The sequence below is a fragment of the Mirounga angustirostris genome, unplaced genomic scaffold (assembly GCF_029215605.1).
Source record: "Mirounga angustirostris isolate CCGP_5_RB_7025 unplaced genomic scaffold, mMirAng1.0.hap1 SCAF_16, whole genome shotgun sequence".
Classification (NCBI taxonomy): Eukaryota; Metazoa; Chordata; class Mammalia; order Carnivora; family Phocidae; genus Mirounga; species Mirounga angustirostris.
Window position 1 is genome coordinate 3,080,729 of NW_026991724.1, and position 26,912 is coordinate 3,107,640.

At 58.4% G+C, this 26,912-nt stretch overlaps 1 long non-coding RNA gene across 1 annotated transcript in view; it reads left to right on the top strand.

The window, feature by feature from the left end:
• The window catches only part of LOC135362825 (uncharacterized), a 213,790-nt gene extending 186,884 nt beyond the window's left edge, over positions 1-26,906 (top strand). The window contains exon 4 of the long non-coding RNA XR_010408107.1: positions 26,646-26,906. This is a non-coding gene — a long non-coding RNA (uncharacterized LOC135362825). The remainder of the gene's footprint in view (positions 1-26,645) is intronic.
• Positions 26,907-26,912: the final 6 nt, after the last annotated feature.

The window sequence follows — 26,912 nt, forward strand, 5'->3', positions numbered from 1 at the left end:
GAAGTCTGAATGGAGTCCATAGCTGAGTTGATGATAATGTACCAGTGCGAATCCCGTTGTTTTGATCGATGTCTTAGGGCTGTGAAAGGTGACAGCGCTCGGGGACACAGTGAAAAGTACACGGGAACTCTCTGTATTACTCTTTGCAACTTTCCTGTCCATCTACAATTGCTCCAGAATAAAAGGGCTCCCTGATGAGTTCTCTCAGTCATCCCTGAGACTGTCCGTCCTCCCTCCGGTGTTCCGCCTGCTTCCACGGTTCTCATCCACCTGTCCTCATCCAAACGTGGCCACAGAAGAGAGAAACAAGGAACAAGACCCCATTCTTACCATTTACGGAGGAGGGGCTGGGGTGCCCAGGGATGGTGAGGGGCTTGCCCCATGTCTCAAAGGACGGAAGCACTGGTGCTGCTGGTTCCTGGCTGGTGCTCGCCGCACTGCCTGCGGGGCACTCCCCAACCCCTGTGTTCTCACGCGGGCACTGCAGCACTCAGTGCTCTTCACACCACACGCCAGCCCCCTCCATCCTGTGGCACGTGGACAGTGGGGTGGCACTTCGACCCCCTTGTGCTTGGATGGGTCACATGACTCGTTCTGGCTGCCACATTGTGGGCAAAAGTGATGTGTGTCCTTCCAGGTGGGACACCCCCAAGCTCCCACCTCCCTCAGGCATGGGGGCTGGCCACAGTCCGGGGGGGGCTGCTCCGCCAGCCGGGGGCGCTGCAGGACCACAGGGAGAAGGGCGCCTGTCTCGCATGGGGTGCGTTGAGGTCAGAGGGGGCTGGTTTGCAGGAAGCCACGGTGAAGCCACTTCCGTAGCAGCAGGACCCAGTCTGAGGGGAGGACCTCCAGGCCACATCGGCTTGGGAAATCGGGTCGTGCCGTCTTGACACCAGCTCTTTTCTCATGCCCCGTGCGTGGGCCCGGCCCTCCCCAGCGAGGTAGGGGCAGGGAGAGGAGTGTCAGCTGCCAACCGGCCAGAACGCCTGGGATCCTTTCGGGACAGAGCTGTGTGTCACGCCAGCCCACGCCAGTTCCTCCACCATGATGACAGTGAATGCGGTGAGCAAGACACGGCGCCACAGTTCACAGTCGACACCGACATCAGCCAGGTCTGTGGAAGCAATGGCAAGTCTCCAGTGTAGCGAGAGGCTCCCTGGGCTTATTCTTCACCTGGGACACAAGCCTCCCCCAGCCCCCCAAGGGGGGCTAACGGACCCCATGAGTCTCTCCCCTAATTCCCCATTTATGTCATTGCCGAATGGGTCCGTCAATGAAACAGCAGAGCCACGAAGGTGGGGAGGTCCCTCTGCCAGCTGGCTGGGTGCAGGGTGGCCAGGGTTTCAGAGTCCCCTGGGTCCCAAACGCCACCTGGGACTTGGCACCCATTACTATAGGTGGGAGATGCAAAACCAGCTCAGTCCCGTTTTCTCTCCTAAATTCATAACAGTGCCTTATAACCCACTCACTCTATTCCTCCTGACTCGTCCTGAAACTTGCTCCGCCCCAAATACCCCATCGACAGAGGTTATGGGTCCCACAGACGTGTTCAAGAATTCTCTGGCCGCCCGGCTTCCCAGGTCCCAGCTGAGCTGGGGGGGAAACGGGACTCTCCAACAGAGACATGAGAAGAAAGCGTGCAGGTTGCCCAAACACTGACCACAAAGCCTTTTGGGGGATGTGAGGGTTTGGGGTGAGGCCTCATGGAGCTCCCGAGTGGTCCTCTAAGGGGCCGCGTTATCAGTCCCGTTTTGCAGGTAAGAAAATCAAAACCTGGAGAAGGTGAGAGATGCGGTTTGTTTGAGGCCATAGGTGGTGAAACCAGAGCTCCACATGCACTCCCCCCAACCCAGGTCCTAACTTTGAACAAACAACAGCCTCCCTAGGGCTCCGGTCTCCCTGGGAGCCTCCCTGCCAAAGGCTGAGGGTGGGCGGCAGGCAGGCGGCCAGGCTGCAGACAGATTTGTGCTCCTGCGACAGAGGACAGTCCGGCCCTCCGGGCTTGTCCGTGCCCCTGGCAGCCTGGCGTGAGGCCATGGCCTCACCCCAAATGCAGCACCATTCCTGGACTGGAACACCCCAAACCTGCCAGGACCCCCAGTATTTCCCCTCTGGCCAGCCTGCCCGGGCAGGGGTACTGAGCAGTGAAGATGGGGAGGGGGGATTGAGGAATTAACACTCGCTTCCCTCTGGGTGGAAAGACCCCCATCAGACCTGCTCTGGAAGCCCACCATGGTTGGTGGGGGGTTGGGCAGAGAGGGGGCATGAGTTGCAGACAGAGGCGGCATTCTCCAGACCGCAAAGTTGGAAGTGAGCGAACAGGCCTCAGTGTCCTCGACTATGGAATGGGGCGAGGGGCAGCCCGTCCTCGGGGCGGGGGGGGGGGGGGGCACATGAGCACAAATGAGGTCATAAATACACAGCTCTCAGAAGGACTCAGGGCCCAGAGCTGCTCGGTGCCTGATCAGCACGGTGATTATTTCTGCGTCGTCTTGACGACTGTCCTCCCAGGAGTGTGACAACAACACACCCACGTGTGTGTGTGCCTGGCACCGCGCTAGAGACTTCCTGGAGTGCTCGGCACACTTGGTCCCCACTCCTGCTGCCCAGTAGGAATGAAGACCGCGGTTGCAAGTGAGGAAACAGACTCCAGAGGACAAGGCTGCTGGGCCTCACACTGCCGGCCTCCCCGCGGGCCTCCCCAACCCGAACTCCGCTCCGAAGCTGCCTCGTGACTCTTGCAAAATGGGCTGCGTGAGGAGGAGAGATTCAGGAGAAGCCCAGGCCTCCCCACCTCCAACATCTGCGCACATCCCCTGGGAGGCCAAGGAGGCCATCTGGGGAGAAGCGACAGGCCGGATGCATGAACTGAGCCAGCGTCCCTGGGACCCAGGCCCCGTCACCTGCTGCCGGTGGCCTTGGCAGGGCTTAGAGGGCCTGGGTTCAGCTGCCTCCTCTTGCACGGAGGGTGAGGGTCGTTCTGAGGATTAAGAGTTTGAGCAAAGAGTGCTTGGCCCATGTTGTGGGCTCGTGGCCCCCAAAGATACGAGTCCACGTCCTCACCCCCAGAGCCTGTGGATGTGACCTTATCTGAAGAAAGGGTCTTTGTGGGGCGCCTGGGTGGCTCAGTTGGTTAAGCGACTGCCTTCGGCTCAGGTCATGGTCCCAGGGTCCTGGGATCGAGCCCCACATCGGGCTCCCTGCTCAGCAGGAAGCCTACTTCTCCCTCTCCCACTCCCCCTGCTTGTGTTCCTGCTCTCGCTGTCTCTGTCAAATAAATAAATAAAATCTTTAAAAAAAAAAAAAAAGAAAGAAAGGGTCTTTGTGATTAAGTTAAAGATCCTGAGATGAGATCATCCTGAAAGATTCGGGTGGACCATAAATCCAATGACGGGTCCTTCGCAGGACGGAGGGATAGTTGAGACACAGATTGAAGACAGGCCATGTGAGGAGGGAGGCAGAGGTGGAGGGACTCGGCCACAGCAGGGGGATGCCTGGAGCCCCCAGCAGCTGGAAGGGGCAGGAAGGACCCTCCCCGGAGCCTCTGGAGGGAGCCCAGCCCTGCGACGCTGGGATTTCGGACCTCTGCCTTCCCGGCCCGGGAGAGAACAGGCTCCTGTGCTGTAAGCTTGCTGGTTTTGTTGCAGCAGCTGCAGGAGCACGTGGGCACGTGGGCACGTGGCTCACACTCGAGTGTGTCTCGAGCACCCTCCCCAGGGCGCCCCCGGTCGGCACTTAGGGCGCAGCAGGGAACATCAGCAGCACTGTCGTGAATAACGCTGCACAGTGATTATTCCTAGTCATCCTCATGCCTTTTAGCTCAGCTCCCTCGTGGCCATGTCTAAAACAGAACAAACCTTAACCGGACGCTGGGGCAGCGGGAAGGGAACGCCAGAGCCCTGACTGACTCCGTTTCCCTCCCATCTGGGTGCGTCCTGAGGCCTCTGCATGGTTTGCAACCTGGGATTTAGGGATGGGCCTTTGGCTGCCCACACGAAGGCGCCCAGGCGCTGGAAAGTGCGAGGCCTGTTTCCACGGAGCCCCCTGGTCTAAGGATGCCTTAACCCGCAGGGGCGGGGTCCCAGCCAGGTAAGCCTGGATCCTCCAGGTCCACGGAGAACTCTGCGGCTTCGAGCTTCACTGGCAGGATTCCAAGCTGCCCCTCGGGACCGGAGAGTCGGGTGACCGAGACCTTCAAGACCCCGCGAACTGGAGTTCCTCGTTAGCAAGGAGATAACCAGGGAGGAGGCCATCATCCCTCCCCCTGAAGCCGTGGGGGCACTCACACCCCAGCGACCCCACCTCCCGGGCCTCAGCCTTCTGGTCTTGTCAATGGGCTTATTAGGAGCACGTCACATGCAAGTGCCTGCATGTCGGATCTTACCATAACATCTGCATTAAATCGTGGCGCCTGCAAGGTGGACTCCAGCAATCTGTTCGAATTAGGGACATCCTGATTCCAAGCAGAGTCCACTAGCTTTTTACTCCCAGACGAAAATCGACTCAGCCCTGCTGGACGTGAGCCCTGTGATCACAGGGAGGTGGCTTCGACAGAGGCTGGGCCAGCAGTGGCTGAGCCCACCCGCAGGCCACCCGCCACCAAGCCTGGTGGTGACTTAATCCATTCCACATGGAGCCCTGGTAGGCGCTGACCTTTGCCCATTAACCCCGAGACCCCGCTGCCCTGGCTTAGAACCACCGTCTGTCCGCGATAACCTCCCCGCCATAACTCAGCTGGCCTTGCCTGCAGAGATGGGTTGATAACGCGCCGAGATCCGGGGTCAAGTTAGTGGGGCTTGGCTGACAGCCCCGGGCCGAGGCTACTGCGCTCTGGACCACCTTCCCACCGCAAACCTGGAGGGGATCGCTGAGCAGTGCGGGGACTGCTGGTAGAGGGCGGCCAAATCCGCCCCAAAGAGGCTTCTCCTGGGCCTTGCAGCCCGGCCCAGGGGAAACAGCTGTGGCATCTGCCCTGTTCTGATCTTTCAGACGCAAGTCATGGATGTGGACCCGGGGCCGTAAGAGAGCCCAGGGGGCAGGGAAGCCCAGAGCTTGCCCAGGAGGTGACATGTGGGTGCAGACTTGGCTTCCTGGTGGGGAACCGGCCTGGGTCCAAAGCCCACCCGGTTTGCGCCGGACTTGCCATGGGCAAGTCACATGCCCTCCCCGGACCTTGGTTTGCTCATCAGTGAGAGGGAGCAAGGGATCTGGGGAGAAGATGCTCCCAGAAGCTTCTAGCCCAGCAGCCAGTGGGCAGTGACAGCACGGTCAGCAGCATCACCCCCTCTCCCTGGCCTCGATGTTGAGTTCCACCTTATAAGGCCTCCCTAGGAAGGCAGGAGAGTCAAGACATGGTAGGTCGAGCCCGGCTGCCCCGCTCGGGGGTGATCTGTGCAGACGAGTCCCACTCCCACGCCCTGCCCCAGGTGACGCAGTCACTCCAGATGTCCTTTGAGCCTCTTCCTCCAGACTCGACCCCACGGGTGGGCAAGTCAGATCTGGAGAGGAAAAGAGCAGATCCACCAGGCGTGACTCAAAGCCCCAAAGTGTCTGTGGACGTTGAGAGAGCACCGTCCTCGCCAGGCTGGTCCCTGAGACCGGTGCAGACACCGGCAAGGTGTCACCCGGGCCTGGGCGTGCGGCCAGGGCTCACCCACGGCCAGGGCCGCTGACAGCAGAGTCTTGTCTGATGCGCAGACACGGTGAGCGCTACGGGAAGCTGAGGTTGTGCATGTCGAGGCTTCGGGAACAGGCTTTGGGGCCGGGGAGCAGGCAGGGGCTGGGCAAGTTTGAGGAGCAGGGCCCGGGAGGGCCGGGAGTTGAGCGTTTTGGAAGCAGCAGGAAGTGAGGAGTGTGCCGGGCGCAGCCTGGCGCGCCCCAGAGAACACCTGACCTCTCGAGCAGACAGCGATGTCTCCAGTCCCCGCACTAGTGCCCTCTGGGCCTGGGAACCAAGAGATGAAGGACGGAGGGAGGGAGGGAGGGCGACCAGTCTTGCAGGCTCTGAGCTGCGGTGGACGCCCAAAATCATGCACAGCACGGGCCCCACTGTGGACACTCTACCCACAGGAGGCCGACACAGGAGATTGTGTTTGGCTCATTCTGGCTCCAAGATGGAGGGAAAGGGGCAGCTTTTTTGGAACCCACTGCACCAGTCTGCATTATAGTTCAGAGACTTGCCACTCCGAGTGGGGTCCCAGGACCAGCAGCTGCAGCCTCACCTGGGAACTTGCTAGAAATGCAGATTCTTGTCCCGCCCCCCACTGCCCAGACTCCGTGAACCAGTGACTCCAGGGGCTGGGCCAGTGCTCTGTGATTTAACGGCCCTCTTGGCGGCTGATGCACGTTAGCTGCTGAGAAGCTGTCTCTGAGATGGGAGACGCTGGGAGGTATAAGGCGCCCCGTCCCAAGTACCTGGCAGAGGGGGGGACGCAGGTGCAGGCAGCCGACCCTGGGCGCTGGGCGTGGGGCGTGCTTAGAGCCCCAGCTCCCTGGACTGTGCCACGGGCTTGATGCCAACGCCCCTCCAGGGACCCTCCAGGGTAAGACTGAAGGATGGTGTCTGTAGAGGATCTAGCATGCTGTGAGGGAGACCTGCACTGCTATTTACATGATTGATTCCTTATCATCATCATCCTCTGCTTGGCTGGGGAGGGTCACCTGCTTGAAGCAGGTGGAGATCACCCACAGGGCAGCTGGGAGGTCTGGCCCCTGGCTGCCCCCTCCACCTGGGAGATAAAGTCCAACAGGGACCCTCTGGGCTGGGATGTGTCCGACGTGGTCCCCTTGAGAGCAGATGTCATTAGCCAAAGGCCAGCTCCCCGGACTGCAGACACCCCAGAGACCCCCAGGGATGGAGCGCTCCCACGGAGGCTATGCACGTGCCACTCACCCACCTGCCCCCCGCAGTCCCGCTCCCCCTCGCCCTGCCTTCAGGGAGCCAGCACGAGGCACCAGGAGATGCTCGAGACGTGTTCGAGCAGTGAGCCGGAGGAAGGATGCTGGGTCCCCTTGGCCACTCAGAATGTTACAAACCGCCCACTCCTCCGTCGCCCTCTGTCCTCCGTGTGGGACACCAGCTCCTGAGAGCTGCACCTGAAGGTGTCGCCCGCACCCCAACAACCAGCTGTTCTCAGGAGTTCTTCAACCAGGAAGCTAGTTGCGCTTTCACTGTCGCCCATCTTAGCATGATCTGAGATGCACCAAACAGGACCCAAGGGAAGCCTGATGACGATGACGATGATGACGATGATGATCTTGCCCACTGTCTAAGGAAGGGGCCAATCCACCAACGGCAATTAGCTTACAAAACAGTATTGCTTTGTTTTATTCAATTACGTAGTGCATCCAAGTGCACAAAGATCGTTGGAATCACCTGTCCCGCCCCCACACAGATGAGCACCAGTCCCGTCTTGGACAACACAGTCTCACCAAGAGCTGCGCCGGTGGGCACAGGAGAGGGGGTCGGGGAGAGGAGCCGGGGCGTGTGGAGGCCCGAGCGGTGGGCAGCTGCGGATGGTCTGACTAATGGAGGGGCCCCCGCTTGGACAGGGCTCACAGACATCAGGCCAGATAAAGGCATCGTCTGTGCGGGCCATTTTTTTCTCTGCTATCTCTTGTTGAGGCCATGCTAACACCCTGTCAGCCCGCCGGGTGATGGATGGCCGTGGGGAGCCGACCCGCCCCACCCCCTCGTGCAGGCCCTGGAAGGGCTTTCCAGAGCCCACCTGCTAGCCTGCCAGAGTGGTTCTCTTTGGGGGGAAGAGGGAGCCCCAGACTGGAGCGTCACACACCCAGACCCACACAGACACGCTACCATCTCAACTCAGCCGACGTTCAAAGCATGGGACCCAGCGGGCCCGGCTCTCAAACTTATCTGAGATCCCACAGCCAGACCTTGAGCTCCTTACTAACCCTGTGCTCATCTTCACAGGGGTCATGCTCACGTCCCCAGGGGCCCATGGGCCAACAGAACGATTCTGGACGAGGCCAGCTGTCTCTGACCCCATTTCCCGGGAAAAGCTGGACCAGGGTTCCTGTCCCCTAAACCCTCAAAGGCGGTCAGAAGCAGGGGGTGATGACGAAGCCCTATGCCAAGCACTCCACCTCCGAGCCATAAACTTCCTATGAAGGAAAACAGAAGGAGCCTCACGTGCTCCTGTTTTGGGATGGATGTGCAAGTCACATGGCCATGCCGAATAAACAGCGGGCTGGCCGGCCGGCCGACCGCTCCTCGGACACATCCATGCCTGTCGCCCACCCCGCCCCTCAGCCCCGGCCGTCTCCGGGGAAATGACAAACACCGGATAGAACCGATGGGACCCCGGAGGCCGGATGCCCACCACCAGGGACTGTTTATGTCTGAGGCCGTCCTGGAAGAAAAATGTGAGAACGCTTTTCCAGAACATGGTGGCCAAGCGAGGTCTGCCCGGGTGCCAGGGAAGCCACACAATAGGGGCAAATGCGTAGCGGAAGGATAGGGCTGGGCACGGCCGCCACCGGACAGGGATCGGGCCGATTCGGCCCTACCCTCCACGCTCCGCCCAGATGCTGCACAAAGGCAGCTTGGGTCTGTTCCCCCGCCTGGGACTCAGGGCCTGACCCTCTCCCCTGGCCCCCCGAGTCATGGGAGACAAATCCGGGTTTGCTTTGATCGGCTGTCAAAACACTGAGTTTGGGGCAGCGGACACTCCGGATGGATGCGCAGAAATTCCATGTGACGGTTGTTGGTAAAACGCTTTCAGAAGCGGCCCTTTTATTTTATTCCAGCTCAGACACTGTGGTCCACTCTGGGGCAGGATGAGGGTCTCCTCGCAGAAGACACAGACCTTTCAGCACCGGGGAATCCAAATCGGGAGGCCGATCGTGTGACCCCAGGAAGCTCCAAGAGAATCAGAGGCAGGCCACGTCACTGTTACCGGCCTCACCTCTTAATAAGAACCACATTTCTTGGGGTATCCACCCAGAAAAAAAAAAAAAAAAGTCGATCCATTAAAAGTCAGCGTCCAGTAAAACCCCGCCACGTGCAGAACGCTGCCCCAGGGAAAAGTGGCACCTCTGAGCCGGGGAAGTCGTCCTGGGCCCTTGGGAGACTGGCGTTTGGGGACCGTCAGGCCTGTGACCCTAGAAAGGGCTCTGCTTCGCACTAGCGACGTGGCTGTGGGCCTCGGCCCGGGCTTCCTCACCTGTGGAGCGGGCGTGGTCGTGGCGCCCACCTCGCTCGGGGGCGGCCGTGGGAAGGACAGAAGGTGAGGCTCAGAAAGCTCACCGGTCCGCACGGAGCGGTAGGGGGTGGGCCTGTAAGAGGGACCCCAGCTGACAAAAGTCCCTTCTCTCGGTCACAGAGGCCGAGCGCTGCTCCATGACGTCCACGGTGGGCCACAGAAGCCCACCCGCCACAGCACAGCACGCGCGAGCAGTGTAGGGGCACCGGGCAGACCCAGAACCACAGCGTCAGACCCGCCGGCCCGCGCCTGCTCACCCCTCCATGCCCCACGGCAAGGAGGCCTGGGAACAGAATATTTGGGGCTTTAAAATTGGGGGTGTGATGACACAGAGGAAGGGGCGGTCACACCCCGTCCGCTAAGTACCGTCGACTCCGTTTCACGGACGGCAACACCAAGGCCCAGAGCCTTCCCCACGCGGCTGCACCGTCTCCGAAGCAGTGGGCACACGGGCGTGTTTCCTCCCACCGGCATGTGGGGTCTCACCCCATGCGCAGTGCAGTGGGCGTGGGGCCTGCGGGGGAGAGACCACCCTGCCAGGGCAGCGGGGCCGTCCCAGGAATGTGCTGCTCGGGGGCGGGAGGTGCACAGGAGGCCCTCCCACAGGGTCATCTTTCTCCCTGCCTCCAGGGATTAAGATAGCGAGAGGGAGCCTCTCCCCGGAGAGCCACGCTGCCCACCCTCCCCTCCTCCCCACGCCCACCTCGCTGGCAGTGCCCCATCGGTGGGGGGAGGCCGGGCAGGGCCGACCATCCGCCCTGCTCTTGGCTCTGGCGAGCTGACGCTGGCAGGGCCTCTTGTGGGCACCACGTGATGTCATCACCCAAAGACGTGGGCTACCCGCCACCCCCCGTAAGGACAGGAAGGCGCACAGGCCTGAGTGCCCTTGCCCAGGTGACTCGGCGGCACAGAAGGAGTTCCACAGCCCCAGCCCCGTCCCACGGGGAGACGTGCCTTCCCTCGCCAGGTGCAGCGGAACTGCAGCTCAACGCGACCTCCCGATGCATGCCGCCACCGTGCACCTGGACAGCCGAATCCCCAGCTACCCTCAGACCGGCCTCGGAGTCCAGGATCTGGATTCAAAAAGAATATGGTTACCACATGGGGCGTTAGGCCTGCACTGCCCATGTGCGAATCCTGGCTCTGCCTTTCCTAGCGGGCCTCCCCTCTCCAGGCCTTGGTGTCCCCATCCGCAGCCCGGGGCAGACAGTGGCTGCCCCTCTGGGCTGTTGGGAGGAGAGTGTGGTTGGCATCACCGTCCTGATTTGTATTCTTCTTTGCATTTGAAATGAGGCCAAAAGGTGAAGTAATTAAATGCAAGAGAAAAGAGTTGGAGGGGACTGCGCAGGGTGGAGAGGCCCGGGATGGACTGTAGCGTCCGGAGGAGAAGCCCGGCCCCCAGCGGGCCGCAGAGCCGCACAAACCCACCACCAGCAGAAAAGAAACACAGTGAAAGTTTTACAGCCTCGCCCATTTCAAAGCGTGGCTCTTGCCCACAGAGAAACTGGTCTGGACACCAGGAGCCGGGTCAGGGAAGCCCCAAGTTCAGCGATGGCTGGGATGGCAGGCCCAGCGTGTCTGGCGCCAGAGAGCCCCACTGCCCCCAGGAGGACAAGGGCTCCAGACCATGCGCTGGGACTGCCGGATGACACGCACAGGACAGACGCCAGCCTCCCCGCAGGCAGACCCTGAGACAAGGCTCTGAGAGCCAGCAGCGTATTTGGGGGCGACCAGAGCGCCAGCAGGAGCAGAGCGGCGAGACCCCAGGGGAAGGCTGCCGTGCTGGGTGCCTTACAGAGCAGGAGACCGCGTGGGCAAGCGGGCTAGTCCCTGGGGCAGAGCTCCCCCGACGGTCCAGGCAGGGAGCCGAGAGCCCCTCGGGGCGGCCGGCAGGGCTGTCCACGTGGGAACCCACACGGGGCCACACATCGGTCTCGGCAGCTGCATCTCCCACCCCAACATTCGTACCCTAATCTGCATTTTCCTAAGTCTTATGTCATGTGCTTTTGAAGAAGAAAAGTAATTGTGCATGTGATAAAAGACACAAGAACAGTTTGCCCCTATTTCTCACCAGAAGAGTCAGCTCTGTGTGTCACAGTCCCTCCGCATCCAGACCCAGGCCCTTGCCTCTGGCCACACAGCCCTCCCTGCCCCCTTGGACACCTGCGGCCCATCGGGTGACACATCATTATATGCTTGAACAACTACTGGTGTCCATCAGCAGCCCGAGGCCATTGCTGCCCGGCTCTGATAACCCAGTCCCGACAAGGCCCCTTTGAGATAGACATTCCTCACTTCCCGGGGGTCAGGATTGGAGGGACCCCAGTGGGAGCTCGCCTTTGTTTTGGCACATTCAAATTCATACTAAAACGTTGCCCATGGAGAGGAAGCGCCCCCAACACAGCGGGCGTCTGGGCCGTGTGGGGACCTGGGCCCTCCTCCCGCACCCCAGGAAGCTCGGGGTGCTCTCGGGATGCTGTCAGGATGCCCAGCCATCCCATGGCACCCCTGCCTCCGACCCCTGCCTCCAACCCCGCGCCACACACACAGTCACGGGGCAAGGTGCCAGTCGAGACTGTGTCCTTGCTGCTTTCGCTCGTGCGTGGTTTTTTCTTGCTGCCCATCAAGTATCTGACCTTCCATCAAAACTCGCTCTCAGATATAATGCCTTCCCTATTGGCAACAGCAGAGAGCAGGCAACCACCAAATGCTTACCACCAGCACCACCCACGGGTTGTGCTCATGATGCACAGTACTTCAGAGCAGCAAGAATGAGGCATTGGGCACCCCAGGATCCCAGGCTAGCTCCATGGCAGGGTCTGGGATGCCGCTTGTCCGTGCATCTCCTCCCCTGAGCGGAATAATTGGAGAGCCACTTCCTGGAACTCTGTGTCTTGGGGACGGAGGCGAGAGCTGGAACCCGGCAGGGACCAGCCATGCTGTGTGACCTCGGGCAATTGACTCCAACTCTCCACGCCTTCCTTCCCGCCTCTGAGAGGCGGAGGTAGTGATACGTGCCGCAGACATAAGCAAAATAGCACAGAATCTCATACATGTCATCAAATAATACAGCGAGGACGCTAACGGGGAGCTGTGGTGGTCGTGGCAGGGACACCTTGCCGTGTTTGGAGCCCTTAGAACATTGCCTGGCATCAAGCGAGGTGCCTCAACACGCCCGTGACTGTTCTTGCGGGGCGGTAGAAAGATTGTAGGCTTTGGAGACCGGGGCATCCGTCAGCTCTGCCACTTCCCGTGTGTCTTTAAGAGAATCACCGACCCTCTCCGAGTCCAGTTCTCCATCCATAAAAGCGGTTGTTCTTGGGACACAGATAAGATAATGCAGCATTTTAAAGCATACAGCATGGATCCTTGGGTGGTAATGGGAAGTGATTTTAGGTGGTCAACGGGCAAACCTTTTATTTTAATGGTAAAATATTTATTTTGAGGCTTACTAGAAAAAAATGCAGAATTAAGTATCAAATTCGTCACTTTTCGGGAATTATTATTCGTACCGAGTTTCCTTTTATGTAGTTGAATATTTTCTATAGCCATACTATTTAAAGAAAAATACCTGGAAAACAGTACGCGGGGCACAAAGACGAGGCGCCTCGGTGGAGTTGGGCTGGTGCCCTGCCCGCAGCCCCTCTGCCACCTGAGTCCCCCACGGCGCCCACCTCTCCCTGCTTCTCGCCTGGGCCAGGGGACGCGCCGGCCCTGCAGGGGGACGTCCGGGGACGCCGGGACCTTCCCGCAGTGCAGGCGAGCGTCCTGAGGATGGTTCCCGCGGGAGCCCCCGTGGGGCCTGCACGCTTATCAGTAACCTTTACCAACTAACCTTTTGGCCTCTCTCCCTGCCTGTCTCCCTTCCCCACGCACGCTGCCCTCGGCCCCCGCAGCCCCCTCGTCCTGGGCTACCAGGAGCCTGTGTGGGACGTCTGTGTGGCATCTGAGCTCAGGCTGCTGCCAAACCCACACAGATCCCAGCATAACCCTGTCAGTGATGTTCCTAGGGGCCCTGTAGTTTCCCCTCCAGAATATCAAGTTTTGCCTCAAAGTTGACCCTGACGGCCTATTCACCTAAGGAAAGACCCCGAATGAGATAACCATTGGCTGCTTTTACCACACCTCTCAGCACCTCTCTGCCTCTGCGAGCTGGGATCCCCAGCTGCCGGGGCACCGGAGACCAAGCGGACACCCTGCTTGGCTGAGGTGACCGGGCCGCAGGACGTGGCGGGTCGGGGGGCGCCTCTCTGGGAGAGGGAAGACTTTTTCCTATGCTCCTGGACCTGGCAGTGGAATCTGGCTGCCCCGGTACTAAACCCGGCTCTTCCCCTTCCTAGCTAGGTAAAGCCCTAAGCCTCCACTTTCCCATCTGAGAAATGGGCCAATGTTTACCCTCCAGAAGGGGTGATACTCAAAACGTCCAACAAGTGCTAGAGAAGAGGTAGCAGCCATCGGGAGCAGGGCCAGACGTCAGCGACAGTTCGGCGGACAGGCTATCAGAGCTGAGCACCGGCCTCACCCGCTGCAGGACCTGCTGGAAGGGTTTGACGAGGGAGTGCAGGTTGGAGCGTGCCTTCAAGCAGGGCAGCCGTGACGAACCGTGACTCCTGTACCAAACTCCGTCCTGTGCTGGTGTGGTGCTGAGGACGAGTTCCTGGGCCGGATGCAAACTGGGCCTTTGAAAAACAAGTTCAAGTAGTTGCCCAGGAGGCAAGCATCTGTGACTGCGTTCCTGGGGCCACAGGGGCCAAGGCTGCGCTTGAGGAGGAGGCAGATGCGGGACTGGCCACAGCCCCACCAAGTCTGGACCTTGTCCCGAAAGTCAGGACACTTGTCACTTAAGGCTTGCACCAAACTGCTCAATGAGAGCATCAGGTCTTGGCATCTGCTTGTGCAGACGGTGGGCCAGGGTCCCGAGAGGTTGGGCGGGGGGGAAGGGCGCTGGTACGGGGCAGCTGTGGCCCTGCCCCAGGGAGGCCGCTGGCCAGGATCTGCAGCGGGGGAAGACGCGGGGCCAGTGTGACCTGGAGCCAACGTCTACGGACTGTGTTTGAGCCGCAGCCAGAGCCCAGCTGTCCTGTCACCTGTCAGGGGACACACGCTCTGCAGAGGCCCAGCCTGGCTTGGAAACCCAAGGTGGGCAGTTCTCACTCTGAGTCACTCGGGAAGGAGCACCCATCACCGTGCTGCCCAAGGTGGATTCTGCTCTAGTCCACACACGGGCAGGTTGTCTGGGGGGGAAGGTGGCCTGGGAGACAGAGACAGGGCATCCCCTCACCTCGGGGACGCTGGCGGAGGAACCGGGCAGAGGACAATGATGGATGGGACAAAGACGCAGCCCTATCCCTGCCCGCACCCCGGAGGTGGTGTCCCTCAGGGTGGCACGCAGCGCCAGTCCGACGGCGCTGTCCACAAGTACGAAGCCACAGGCAGGCGGACAGGAGCCAGCCTCGGTGCGGCAGAGCCCCTCGTCTGATCCATCCTCACAGTCACCCTGGAAGCAGGTGCTCTGCATCAATCCCGTTTTATAGATGAGGAAGCTGAGGCCCCGAGCGGCTGAGTAACTTGCCCAAGGACACACAGCCAGTGAGTGGTGGAGCCTGCACTCGCTGTCGGGTGAATGAGACACTAAAATGCCCTCAGTGCACAGGTGTGCGGTGTGTCTTCAAGACACGCACCCACTGGAGCCCAACCGGTGGCCTTGACCAAAGGGAACAGGGCATGTGGCCATCCAAAGGAGAAGTCATTCGATCGAAAGCAGGGATTGTTCCAGAAGGAGATCCCAATACGAGGGCCAAGCCCTCTGACCACTGAGCCCCCAGATGAAACCCTGGGGTTTGGGTTCCTGGTCGGAGGGACCCTCCCCTTCAGTGCTCAAAACTTCCCACTGCCAGGGCCCGTCTCTGTGCCGGGGGCTTCGTGATGTATTGGGTTGAACAATGTCCCCTAGAAACGCAAGTCCTTGCAGAATCTAGTGAGTGTGACCTCATGGGAAATAGGGGTTTTACTGATGTAACTAGTTAAGATGAGGTTGTACCAGGTCAGAGTGGGCCGTAAGCCCAACACCTGCTGTCCTCAGAGGAAGGCCGTGTGAACACGGAGACACGCACACACCACGCCGCCACAAGCCAGGGGTGCCAAGGGCCAGTGGGCACCATGGGAGCCAGGAACAAGGCAAGGAGAGAGCGTGGCCCTGTCGACACCTCGATCTCAGACTTCCAGCCCACAAAACCATGGGAGAATACATTTCTGCTGTTGTCAGCCCCCCGCGTTTGTGACATCAGTCCCAGACATCTGGAAACAGCTGCTCTACCTGAGAGCAAGGCAGGCTGCAGGTGCTGGGGTATTAACGCCCCTCGGGAGCCGTCCTCGGCGGAGGGGAGATGGAAGTCAGTGAACAGACACCTGGTGCCTCGCCCCTCGGCTGGGACATCAGTGGGGAGCCTGTCACACCCTCTCCCGAAGGACCCCCGCAGGACCCGGCTCCAGGAACCCACAGGGCACTACCTTGGTAACTCTGTTTGTTGCCTTGTCTCACCTCCCCACCACCCTGTCGATGTCCTCACAAATATGCAGCAAGCACTCAGACCCTAGCCTCAGGGTCTACTCCTGGTGGGGGAGTAAAATGAAGACACCATCTCTCCCCATCTGGACACAACACCTCCAAGGACAGGGACTGAGAATCTTCGATCAACCTTCCTTAAAGACTTACTGAGTACATGGGATATAGCAGAGAACATAGGCCCAGATTCAGGGGTTGCATGCAGACCGAGATGCCTCTCATTGGTGGACCTAATCGGCTGCCAGGGGAACGTGGGGGCTCACCACCAAACTTTGCCTTGTCCACCTTTGCCTAAGATAAGGGTCTCAGCTTTGCACACCATGATTCTTAAATGGGCTGACCCAATGCACAAAGACTCATGATAACTCAACTCACAAGAGACTGATGTATATTCCACAACCCATATTTAGTGAAGGCTCTGCCTTTCCAGGCACTGGAGTTGCCCAGGCTCCCAGGCACCACCTTTCTGGCCTGCTGACACGGACACCCAAGGCTGCTGGGAGAACATGGGTGCATGCCAGCAATCACAAGGTCTTGAAGATCCTACTGCCTGTGTTCTGAGTGTGTCCTCTTCTGCCCACCCCGACCCAGGACAGGGACCTTCTCTGTCTGGTTCATAGCTGTATGTCCAGGGCTGGCCCAGACTTTAAGGCAGGGCTAACTGCAGAAGTTCACATCTCACGCATGTGATAGTCCAGCATGGAAGTTCTCGGTCAGCATCCGCTCTTGCCACCCGGTGATTCAGGAGCTCCCTCCAGTTTGTGCCCTTGCAGTCCCGGGATCCAATCCTTTGGCATCCAGCCAGGAGATGGAGGAAGACAGAGAATATGTAGAACACAGCCCACTTCCTGAATACCTTGGTAAAAAATAGCCGCCACCCTCCCTGCTCACTCCGATTGGTGAGGACGAGTCACGTGACCCCCACCTGGCTGCCAGCAAAACGTCTGGAAGATGTGGCCCCTGGCCAGGAGGCTCCCTGAAGACCCTTCTACCTGCTGGAAGGAGGGGCAGCTCTGGGGAGGACAGCTAGCCATAGCTGTGTCATCCACACTTGTGTGATTCATTGATCAGTGCGTTATCAATGAACAGACCCCAGAAAAGAGATTTCACAATGGTGGGGGAAGTTCTGAGCTGATGCGGGGACCCCAGTGACTGAACACATCGGGACACAGCCCTACTGCCCACCCCCACGTCACCACCAGGTGCGTCACCCACTTACGGGGCCGCAGAGGGGTCCGGGAGGCCAGCTCACCAACCTCTGCCTTTCCCACTGGGTGAAGCAGGCCCAGGAGCTGGGGGCTGTGCCCAGGGTCACGGGGCAAGTTTGTAAGGGAGGAGCCAGGCCCCCGGCCACCTGACCCCCAGGCCAGTGCCTGGGCCACTACGTAGCCACCGGACCCTCATTGTTCAGCTAATTACTGCCAAGTCCAGGCCTGTGGAGCGTCTGTGTGGGGATGCTGTGTAAACATTTCCTCTTGGGCAGAGCAGGAAATGGAGGGATGACAAGGTCAAGTGACTTTCCTCGGCTCCTGCTGTCCTGCCCATCATCCCAGGCCCCGCCCAGGCCTGCTCACCCCGCTGCCTTCCCAAGGCTCCTGAGCCAGGCCAGGGAGGTGGCCAAGCGGCCATGGGGGACTGGGGCCATTGCCTCCTGCATCTGGGCCATGGAGCCCTGGGCTTAAATCCTGCTCTGCCCCTTCCTGGCTGGGTGCTTTGGGGAAAGTTGCTCAACCTCTCTGTGCTTCCATTTCCTCGTCTGCCAAGGCCCTTCCCCGTGGGGTTGTATGAAAGACACAATGTGCAGAGCATCGGGCACAGACCCTGACAGACAGTGGGTTCTCACCATTGTTTTCCTATTTTTAAGCTCTATTTAAAAGATTATTCACTGAATTGTACACTTTAAAATGGTGAATTGTATGTTATGTGATCTACGCCCCAGTGAGAGAAAAGATTATGTTTGAGATTCTTTCTCCAGTGTCCCCCACCATCACACACTCATGTCTGTTATCACATTGAAAACTCACAACACCCCTGCAGAGGTACACCATGTCCCCAACGTGCAGATGGTAAACTGAGGCTCAGAGAAACAAGCCCCTAGAAGTCACACGTTGAGCTAGTGTCAGGGCCAAGGGTCAGCCTCAGTTGTACGCAAAGTCAGAGACACACACTGACTGCAGATGCACTGCATTTGCCCCCGTGTCCCACATGAGTCATGGGCACTGAGGAAGTACCTCTCCAAGGCTGCTCTCCCCTCCCCACTGACTTTTCTGCTCAAAGGAACTTCACGATGAGCTAATCCGGCGCCCCATTTAAACAGAAGAGTAAACAGACCAGAGAGGTTAAGTGACTTGCCCAAGGTCACACAGCTAATTAGTACCAGACCAGACATGCTGCCAAGGCTTCCTGCCTCCCCCGCCAGGGCGGCTCCTGGACTCTCTGCCGACATCTCCAGGGAGCTCTGCTCCAAAGACAGGGCTCCGTGACCGTGACGCCGGCAGAGGGGCTGTTGCGGGTCCGTCGGGCTTTCAAAAATCTTTAGGTGCCACGCGCTGTCCCTGAGCGAGTCAAAATCGGACCCGTGTCCCAGGTCTCTCAGAGTTCTAAAAAGAGAAAAGTTGCTTTGAAACTTAGAGGGAATCAGTTTCCCAATTGCCTGTGCATCAAATCAAGTTATTTTTCCCTCTCGTGTGGACTGTGGGATTTTTAAAAAAGGTATTTCCCATTACAAAAAATAAGTTCAAAGAGGAAAAAAAAAAGCGGTGAGCCCCTGTGAGCGGGGCAGGAGCTCCAAGCCACTGGGGACGGGTTGCCCTCTGCTGGACAAAAGGGGCATAGCCGTCTTCTGGACTTGGGTGCTTGAAGTGCTTAAGGAATAAGCATCTGAGCCCTCTTTCCAATCCCCAAAATTATCGCGGATCCCACGTGATAGGCGTTCTGCTGCTCACAAGTGGGTTTGCTTTTTGTCCGTAGCTAAGAGCTACGCAGAACTCAGACCTGCGTTTAAAGGCTGACCTGCTTGTTCATCCTTGGTTCACCTGCCGCACAGCTGTCGCGAGCGCCGCCACCCACAGGGCGCACCCTCTCCAGCTGGGGCTGCGGACAGCACGCAATTTAACAAGTTAACAGACAAAGCAGAGCAACAGAGCCCAGGTGGTTGTAAATGCCGTGAAATAAATGGCCGAGGCAGGGAAGGGGCAGTCGGGTGGGCGGGCCGCTCTGAGCCACACCTGAGCGCGGCAAGGGAGTGGTGCTCCAGGCAGGGAGGGAGAGCAGGAGGCCCGCGATGGAGGGACGGAGGCGAAGCAGCAGGACGTGCTGTCCCCACAGCCCCGCGTCCGAGCAACAGGTCCGAAAACCGCTCCACCCACAGGAGCCGCCCGCGCCGTGAGGACCAGACCGGGGGGGGGGCGGGGGGCGGTGCAGGAGCAGGGCGAACACAGCGCACCTCGCGCACGGAGCCCAGGGAGCCCAGCCTCTCCGAAGGCCTGGCCATAGTGGGGTCAGCAACGCGCAACCCTTGTACAGGGTCAGGGGCCGGGGGTTCCTGCCTGGTCACCCATGCGGGGAGGCAGCCCTTGTGGAAAGCTGGAGTGGGGCGCACACAGCCTTCTGGAAGTTTCCAAGCACTCAAGGGCAGAGGCAGGCTTCTCTGGAGTTTGCTCTGCCTGGGCTCCCCGGCCGGCCCCCTCCCCCACCCCCAGTCCCGCTAGGCTGGGACAGTTGTGCTGAGCAAAGGCCTCTGTGTCCAAGGCCACTGCTGCCCCCACTTAGTTTCCTCTCAGGAAGGGGCCCTGCCTCCCTGTGGCTTAGGTCACGATGACGAATGGAGGACAGCTGACCCCTGGCCCCAGGGTCAGAGGCCAACAGCATGCACCCACACCAGGCAGCACTGGAGGGACTTGGCCCGAGACTGGCAGGCTCACACTCGGTCAGTGCCTTGGCCACTCTGAGGGGGCAGGGGCCAGGGCAGGGTTCAACCCCATTATTAGGCTCCCCTGCAGCTGCCTTGCTCTTAAAGCAGAGGACGTCCTGTGACCTCAGCCGGCTGCATCAGCTTCAGTTGCCAGGGACCTGAGAAAAATGCAGAGTCCCGGGCCCACCCATACCCGCAAAATCAGGCTCTGCATTGTAAACCCTCCCCCCACCCCCCCACCCCCGGCTCCTGATGCGCAGGGCAGGTGAGACCACCTGGAAACCCAAGCTGGAAAAGGCCCACTGTGCGCCCTGCCTGCCGCAACCAGCTGCTGGCATGGCCCTCCCCTCCCCATCACCTCCCAAAGTGCCCCCGGCCCTGCCCCCCCCAGGCGACAGTGGGGCCATAATTAGCTCACAGCCATCAACACTCTCTGACAGCCCCCCAGAGAGGAAAGCACTTCTCAAGCACTGACATGTGAATACACCCGGGAGGAAGAGGGGCCGCTGCTCTGGGGCACCCTGGCTCCACCCCCCGAGCAGCAGGACCGTGGGGACGAGGTGTGGCCGTGCGTGGCACTTGGGCCCTGTGAGGGACAGTCTGAACGTGTGCACTGGTTCAGGGCCCTGGAGGGGAGGCCCCTCTGGCGGGAGAGGGGCAGCCTGGCCAGCAGGGACCCGGGCATCAGAGGGCTCCCCCCGCCGAGCACTCAGCACAGTCGCGCTCTTGCCAAGGGGTCCTCCACCTTCCCCAAGTTTCTGAGATGGCATTATGAAATTTTTCAAACATAGAGAAAATCAGTAATAAAAGTAAATGACTCCCACCATATATCTGTGACTTAGATTCAGCACTGAACTTTTTGCCAAATTTTCTGCTCAGCTAAGAGTCCTAGATATTGTTGAACCGCTCGTATCTTACAGACATGCAGGTACTTCTGTCCCAAATATTGTAGCAGGCATCCCTGATCACAGAAAGACCTCCTCCTGTGTGATCCCCATGTTACTAGCTCACCTAGCAAAATTAAAAACGATTCCCTAATCGTCTGATACCTGGTCAATGTTGTCTCCAGAATGTCTTCTATGGCTGGCTTTTAACCAGGACCCAGTGGAGGACTGCGTGTCACACTTGGTTCTTTTCAGCTTTTCACTCCAGAGTGGTGTCCCCAGCTCACCCTGATTGCCCCGCACCCTGGACCGCAGAGGAGACCAGGCTACGGTGGGCAGAGCGGCCCTGTCTTCAGTTCCGGGGTGAGCCCGGACCACAGCCGAGGGAACGGAGTGCTGGCACTCATGCCACACCCGTCCTGCCTGGCCAGAGGGACCCCGGTGATGCCCCCAACGGCATCCGTAGACACAAGCCAGCCGAACCTGGCTGACGTGGGCCTGGCCAGGACAGAGTCACAGCCAAACTGGGACCAAGTGCCCCGAGGCTGGCAGCCGGAGCCGCCAGAACCCCTCAGCTGCAGCTCTGGATTCATGCAGACATTGGAGATCATGTGTGTCAGCCAACGGGGAACCAAGGATCAGAGGACAGATGCGCCCACAGCCATCAGCTGGTTGGTACTAAGTGTGCCTGGCTCCTGGCGGCTCCATGGTACGCACATGTTGGCCCTCCGAGCCCCAACATCCCAGCTGTTGAACCTACAAACAGGATGACGTCCCACCAGGCGTATGGTTTCCAGTGTCCTTCCCCCAGCTTCCCTGTTTCTGCTTCGATGGCCGTGCACCTGGGTCTCTCGTGAGGTTCCAAGGGCTCCGGGAGGAAAAGGGGCCGCTGCTCTCTGCAGTGTGGCTCACCCCACCGCCCCACCCCGAGCCCCCAGCAGGATCGAGCTGACGCCGGGACTTTGCTGGAAATCGCTGCTGGCCTGGGGTCTTGTCTTTCCTTCTGTCCTTCTTCACCCCTCCTGGTTTGTCCCGTGGCCTTTCCCATTTGCACACACATCCTGCTTCAGGTCTGTGTGTAGGGAACCCAATCTAAGACAACCAATTGACTACCTCCCCAAAGAGCCCTTTGAGAAATCTCACTAAATCAGTGGAGCTGCCTTCCAGGGAGAACTAATTCACATTTACATGAATTTGTATACAGTTCTGGGTCCCCAGGAATCCACCCACACCCCCATTTGAGACCACGCACCCCGCCGTCCAGATCTGGCTTGTTGGGGGGGGGGTGTCTGGTGGAGGGGGACAGGCAGCATGCGGGCCTGCGCTGGGACCCCAGCCACGCACCCGCAGGCTGAGTAATTTGGGGCAGCAGGTGTAATATAAACCCATCCCCGCAGGCTTCTCGCAGCGGCTGGTTGTGATCACCCACAGAAAGCGCTTAGCGCCGTATGGCACGTTGCAGGAAGCAAGGTACGAACGCTAAGTGATACTGGTATTGGTGTCACTTTACTGGAAGCTGCTTCATTCAAGTCCTTACTGGTCTGCTTGTTATAACTGAATATACTGAGCTCCTGGAAGCCATTTGGAAAGGTCTGATTCAGTTCCAGGATCCAGATAGTTGAAATCACACTCGGTAGCTACTCTGCACATCATCTCTATTAAATCTGCAGACAAGCCCCGCGAGGGACGATGCTATCCTACGGGGCAAGCAGGTGCTGCGCTGGGGGAGACGTGAGCTGCCCCTTGGCGGGGGGATGCAGCTATCAGGGCGGCGGGAAGCCAGGCCCCCCCGAAAGCTCTGGATGTCATCGGGAGACTCCAGGTGCCACGCACAGTGTTTGCCTCCTCCCTGGAAAGAGCTCTTGAGCACCGGAAATCTGGATCTGTTGTCCTAACTCCCATGTCTTCTGCTGTTCATCAACCTTGGAAAGCAGCTGCTAAAACATCGCTTCCGCCTTGTGGGTTCCCATGCAAATCGCTCCCAGCGCTGGGCAAAGTGCAGCGCCTTCGATAGGTCACAACCTTCGCCTCTTCCTCTCCTTCCCAATGCAGGAACTGTGTGTAGTTCCTTTCTCCCCGCGCCGGGCAAGAGAGGAAGCCGTTTCTGCCCACCGCAGCCTGTGCAGGCGGAGGCCTGGGTGGGCTGCCGGCTTCCTGCCTGCCTATTGCCCCCTGTCACCCCCAGCCCATCCTCCACCCACACACGGGTCACCCTCAGTCCCACGTTCCCACTGCTCCTTCCAGGCAGCCCACCTGGATTTCACCCACTCACCAGGCAGGAACAGGCGATGGTGGCCAAGGTTGGCAGAGGGGTGTCTTTGAAACAAAAGGATGAGCTTCACCCACCCACCCACCAACAACAGAGCCATCAGTCCGTCCTCACAGGACGGCCACCGTGGTCCCCGGTGCTCAGACTTGGGGGCGGACTTGTTCTGCGTGGCACAGAGCAAAGGGAGTAAGCCGCCACGGTGAGGTCGGTAACACGGAGGGAAGCCACCGTTGAGAGGGACTGACTGGGCCAGGCCCTGTTCGTGTGTCCAGACTCCAGTCCAGCTGCATGCCTCGTCCAGTGCGTGAGTCATCCAGCTTGGATGCTCCTAGGAGTGGGGAGCTCACTCCTTTCCAAGGCAAGAAATGTATTTCACAAAAGGCGATGAAGCTCACCTTGCTGCCCTTCCCTCCATCGAACCTTTGGAACCAACACCACCCCCCCCCAGAGCAAGCCCCCTGTGGCCCTGAGACACCTGAACTGCCCTTCCTCCCAAGTCTCCACTCAGTCTGACGTCCACTGCCACCTGACCCGCTCTTGCTGGACGACGGAAGCCAGTGCCTCCTGGCGGCGGCCTTCACGCCGGGAGCCTGTGTGGGCGCTCTCGGGCCACCAGCAGCACCACCACACGGCGCTGCTCACCCCTGGTGCCCAGAGGAGGGCCCGCGCGTCACCGAGGGAAGCTGTGCGTCCCAACCCTTAGCCCTCAGCCCGCAAATTCTTCTGGAAGTGTTTCCATGAACCCGGAAGACTTCAGCATCCCCCAGGGCCCCTGCTGAAGGGCTGCGAGCCTGAAGAGGCGGAGGGAGAACCTCCGGAACGCACGCGGACGGCTCCCCGTGACACGTGAGTGTGTCTGCTGCTCACACCTGCCTGGGAACCATAAGGACTCCCTGGCCTCGGAGGGGCTTGGGGGACCCGGAGCCAAGGATGGCGGAGGGACAGCTCCTTTCCACCTGCTCTTGCTTGTCAGTGTCTGAAATTAGCTTTGCCCCGTGCCATCATTTCCTCTTGGCAGTACTTCTAAAGACGGAAGAATTAAAGAATGTGAACCTCCGGAGGGCAGAGACCACGCGATCATCATCTGTCCCCGAGGGAGGGGAGCGTTAGTGTCTGCTAGAATGGAGAAGGGCAGGGGGAGAGGCAGGAGAATGGCCTCAAATAGCCTCTCGGAAAATTGCAGCCAAAGTTTTATTTTTATTTATTCCGCATTTGATCACACAGCAGAGGTCGCGGGCTAAGCCGCCGTGGTGCGGGGAGAGCGTCGGAATGAGCTAGGAAAGGCCGGAGACCTTTCTGTGACCTTTCTCCTCAGCTGCGGCCAGCCCTGCAGGGACGCGGTGGGCACGCACCTTGGCAAGGCTTCACCTTTCATGCTGACCACAGCACCCGCCTGTCACACGCTGGGTGGGGAAGATGAGGGAGTTTGTCCTGGGGGTGTGCTCTGGCCCGAGGCCACCAGCTCCACCCCGGCCCTGGCCCCAGGCGAGGTCCCCGGGCACTGCCCCAGCGAACGCTGCAGGAGTGGCCCGACCCAGCTGGAATTTGCTCGGGGAGCGTATCTCCCGGCCTGGCCAGCCGCCCGGCCCTGCCCGGAGAAGGGCCTCCCACCCGCAGGCCTGCGAGGGAGAGAATCGCTCCCAGCAGCCCGAGTGCGCCTCCCCGCAGGTGCCAGGACCCTCCCCAGCACACCGCCACCCCCACACCTCCAAGAATAGCAGAGGCTGCAAGTTTTCATGAGTTCTTGGTCTCTGGCAGAACTGAGTAGCGGTGGCGGGGGGGATGGGGTGCCCAGAGGTGGGGAAACAACAGGAGAACGGCTGGTGGCTCTCAGAGTCACCCCTACGGGGCATCTCTCACACGGGTGAAGGAAGTCCGGATCCCCACACTGACCCAGCCAGGCCACTACCCCGAACGCAACCAAGGAAGAATGTCTAGCTCAGCGGGCCTGTGACAGCAAGGGATGGGGAGCAGCCTACATGTACCAGCAACGGGACCGGCAACATGAACGCCAATGCAGCCACGGCAAGTGTGGCATGGGAGTGCTTCCGTGGATGCGGGAGTATGTCCTGAAGATGCTGTTAAAGGGCACCAGAGAGCTGCAAAATAGGAGACGGGACAGGACTCGGGTTTTGTAAAACCCCGCCTGTGTACAAGGACGTACAAGGACAACGTCTACAAGATCGTTTTGGCCGTACTCCAAAATATTTACAGGGTTATATCTGAAGTGTAGGGTTGCGGTGACGTTTGCTTTGTACTTATGTTAATCGATGCATTCTAATTTTTTGTGAAATGGTAACTGTCCTTAAGTTGACTTCTTTGAGGTGTGATCCGCATACACAAAGCACTCATTTCAAGTGTGTATCTCCCCCAGGATCTGACAAGTCTGTCCAGCCTTGGAAATACCACCACAAACAAGATAGAGAACATCCCATCGCCCCAAAGGTCCCCTTAAGCCCCTCTTCGGACAACCCCTGCCCCCTCCCCCAGTCCCGCCCCCAGACAACCGCTTCTCCTCTTTCTGCCGCTAACTTAGATCTGACTTTTCTAGAGCTTTCCATGAGTGGAGTCACGCTAAATGTTGTCTTGTGTGTCTGCATTCTTTCGCCCGGCATGATGTTTTTGAGCCCACATTCTATATGGACCAGTAGTGGGTTTTTCCCTTTTTATAGCTGAGTAGTATCCGCCGTGTGGATGTGCCAGTGTTTATCCACTCACCCCTTGATGGGCACCTGGGTGGCTTCCAGTTTGGGGTTACAATTACAAAGTAGTTGTGAGTAGTCACACTCAAATCCATCTGTGGACATAGGTTTTCCTTTCTTTGGGGAGAATGGGTGGGAGATGAATTGCTGGTTCATACAGTAAATGTATATTTGGTTCTAGAAGAAACACTAAAACTGTTGTCCAAAGTGATTGTATGCTCCCACCAGCCACAAAAGTGCCAATTGCTCTATTTCTCACCAACACTTGGTATTGTCGGTCTCTTTAATTTAGCCACTCTAATGGGATTGTATCTCATGATGGCTCTAATTTGCATTTCCCTGAGGATTCATGCCACCAAGCATCTACAGCGTGCTTGGCGACAACTTTTTACGTGAAGTATCTTCTAACATTTTTCTCATTTTTCCCAGGGGATTGAATTATTATCCAGCATAACATGTTTTGGGGCTTGGGGTTTTTGTTTTTTTTTTTTAATATGCTGGGTAAAGGTCCTTCATCAGATACACACATCATGAATATTTTCTGATCAGTAATTGGGATGGGCTTTTCCATTTTCTTATGGTATCTTTTGAAGAACCTGAGTTTTAAATCTGGGTTAAGTTCAATTATCAGTGTTTTCCTTGTATGGTTTACACTCTTTGTGTTTTTATCTAAGAAATCTTTGACTATCCCAAGATTATAAAGATTTCCTCTTACGCTTTCTTCTTGGAGTTTTATAGTTTGGGCTTGTATATTTAGGTGTACGATGCATTTCAATTTAATTTTCTAAGTGGTGTGAGTTAATGTTCAAGGTGCATTTTTTGTCCATCAATCTACAGCGTCCAGAATGTGGCCACTGGCCACAGGTAGCGATGGCTTCCTCACACTGTGGCTGGTCCAAATTGAGATGCGCTGCCCTTGTGAAATATACAACACGTGTTGGAGGCTTGGAACGCCCCCAAAAAATGTAAAATGCCTCATTGATGATATTACTGATTACATGTTAAAATGACAATGTCTTGGATATGTTGGCTTAAATAGAATTAATTAATTAAAATTAATTTTACCTGTTTTCCTTTTGCCTTTTCAGTATGGCTACCAAGAACTTAAAATCACCTACGTGGCTTGCATTATGCCTCTAGTGGACGGCAGTGGTCCCCATGGACACCCATTCCAGCACAGTCTGTCAAAAACAGCTCTCTTTCCCCCAGCTTGCCTTCGCACCATGGTCGGGAATCTGCTGACCATGTGCGTGCAGCTGTCTGCACCGTTCCACTGATCCCCGTGTCTGTCCGTGTGCCACAGCCACGCCACCCGATGACTGTGACTTTATAGGAAGGCTTGAAATCGAGGCCAC